The sequence below is a fragment of the Bos indicus genome, chromosome X (assembly GCF_029378745.1).
Source record: "Bos indicus isolate NIAB-ARS_2022 breed Sahiwal x Tharparkar chromosome X, NIAB-ARS_B.indTharparkar_mat_pri_1.0, whole genome shotgun sequence".
NCBI classification, from domain to species: domain Eukaryota; kingdom Metazoa; phylum Chordata; class Mammalia; order Artiodactyla; family Bovidae; genus Bos; species Bos indicus.
Window position 1 is genome coordinate 93,350,706 of NC_091789.1, and position 2,451 is coordinate 93,353,156.

General features: G+C 40.8%; 1 pseudogene; it reads right to left on the reverse strand.

The window, feature by feature from the left end:
- Window positions 1–2,352: 2,352 nt before the first annotated feature.
- On the reverse strand, window positions 2,353–2,411 carry LOC139181788 (U6 spliceosomal RNA; annotated as a pseudogene).
- Between the last annotated feature and the right edge of the window lie 40 nt (window positions 2,412–2,451).

The window sequence follows — 2,451 nt, forward strand, 5'->3', positions numbered from 1 at the left end:
TTCTGCGCCGACGCGGTTTGTCTCTCCTGTCAGTAGAATTGGGTCGGACCAAACCACCGGTCAGGAATAGAGGGGGAGGAGTCTACTCCGGAAGTTCAGCGTTTTGGAAACCGAGACAAGAGAAAAAAAACTGGCCGGTTAAGTGAATTGCAGTTTAGGATTTTACCAGAATCCAGGTCATTAGATTTGGTTTTTGAGCTATCATTAGACTACTCATTGTGATGCGACACTGTGACATTCCTGTGTCATGGGACTCGTCGCTAGGGAAGTGTTTGCCGACCGAAAATCGCGCTTCCGCGGTACTCCTTTAAGGAAGATGGTCGGCTTTACAGTGGAAATGAAAGCGGAAGCTTTGCGCGTGTCTTGTTCCGGCCCTCCTCCGGGTGACCCCAAAAAGGGAATCCCGTCTCTTGTGAAGCCCTTGGCGTGTTTGTTGTTTGTTTTTGTTTTTTTTTAAGATTTGACGCTGATTTTTTTTTTTTTTTTTAAACATGATACTGTTAGGTAAAGGGCCCAGCCACCAATAAATTTAAAATACCTGCAAGGAAAGAATGGCAGTGAATCAAACGAGAAAGCTTCACTTAAAAAACAAAACTAGGATAGCAAAACATCAGGAACATTCAAATAAGTGTTAAAATGCATTATAAACGTCTCTTGTGCTTACCGGCCACTGCTGCAAACCCTGCCACCCAAGCAGTAGTTTATATTTGGGAAAGAAAAAAATTAGCATGTTCAGCAGCAACATATCTGGTACTAGGATATGCCCTATTTTCTCTTTTTTGTCTTTTTAGTGGGGCGAGGAGAAAAACTATTTTATGCCATTTTAAATTTACAGAAAAGCAAGAATGGTATAAGGAAATGTGCTTAGTCACTCAGTCGTGTCCGACCGTTTGTGACCCAATGGACTGTAGCCCGCGAGGCTCCTCTGTCCATGGGATTCTCCAGGCAAGAATACTGGAGTGGATTGTCCTGCCCTCCTCCAGGGAATCTTCCCAACCCAGGGATTGAACACAGGTCTCTCGCATTGCAGGCGGGTCCTTTACTGTCTGAGCTACCAGGGAAGCCCATAAGGAAATTACCTGTACCCTTCTGCCAGCTTCATCAGTTGTTCACATTTTGCCACCTTTGCTTTATCATCCTGTCCTTAGATATAAAATTTTTGAGCTATTGACTTCAGCATCCATCAATGATTTCCTAACACCAACATTCCTTTGATATTTGTTAGTTACTAGTCTACTGTAAGAAAGAGCTTTCTCTTCTTCCCCATTTATGTATTTAGATCTGTACAGACTCGTTCTTATTTTATTCCATAGATTATAATCAATCACTATCATTATTTCCTTTGACGCTCAAATTGTCCCAGATTTGACCAGTGGAAGCTCCTTCAGGTTGACTTTTGTGTCCCTTTGACATGGCCCCATCATTTTTTTAAAAAAGCACTTCCTTGCTTTCTAGCATTACAAGATGCTCCAGACTCAACATTATTCCTTTTTAGCCCCAGTTGAGAAAGTGTTCATTGCTACTAGAGTGTAATTTTTTCTATGCCGTCTCAGTGTACAGAGCTAAAAAATACACGTATATGAACTAATTCATGTATACACACATATCTATTATATCTAGTTACATATTTTGCTATAGGTATATGTATTTTTTATTTTTATTTTTTGGTCATGCTGTGTGGCATGTTGGATCTTAGTTCCCTGACCAGGAATAGAATCTGCACCCTCTGCAGTGGAAGCAAGGAGTCTTAACCACTGGACCATGGGGGTAAGTACCTTTTATTTTTTAGGTATATGTACTTTAAAAACATAAGTATACTACTAATAACTTCCATTTCAACACAACACACAAGATTCATTTTAGTTTCCTCACTTTTCATATTCTTTTTTTTTCTTTTTTTTATTATTATTTTTTTTTTACTTTACAATATTGTATTGGTTTTGCCAAACAGCAACATGCATGCGCCACAGTTGTACACGTGTTCCCCATCCTGAACCCCCCTCCCACCTCCCTCCCCATACCATCCCTCTGGGTCATCCCAGTGCACCAGCCCCAAGCTTCCTGTATCCTGCATCGAACCTGGACTGGCAATTCGTTTCTTATATGATATTATACATGTTTTACCGCCATTCTCCCAAATCATCCCACCCTCTCCCTCTCCCACAGAGTCCAAAAGACTGTTCTATACCTCTGTGTCTCTTTTGCTGTCTTGCATACAGGGTTGTCGTTACCATCTTTCTAAATTCCATATATATGCATTAGTATACTGTATTGGTGTTTTTCTTTCTGGCTTACTTCACTCTGTATAATAGGCTCCAGTTTCATCCACCTCATTAGAACTGATTCAAATGTCCATGCTAATCTTCTCTGTATCGTTCCAGTTTTAGTATATGTGCTGCTGAAGCGAGCACTCATATTCTTCTCCAACAGAAAGAAACCTATCTCCCACTG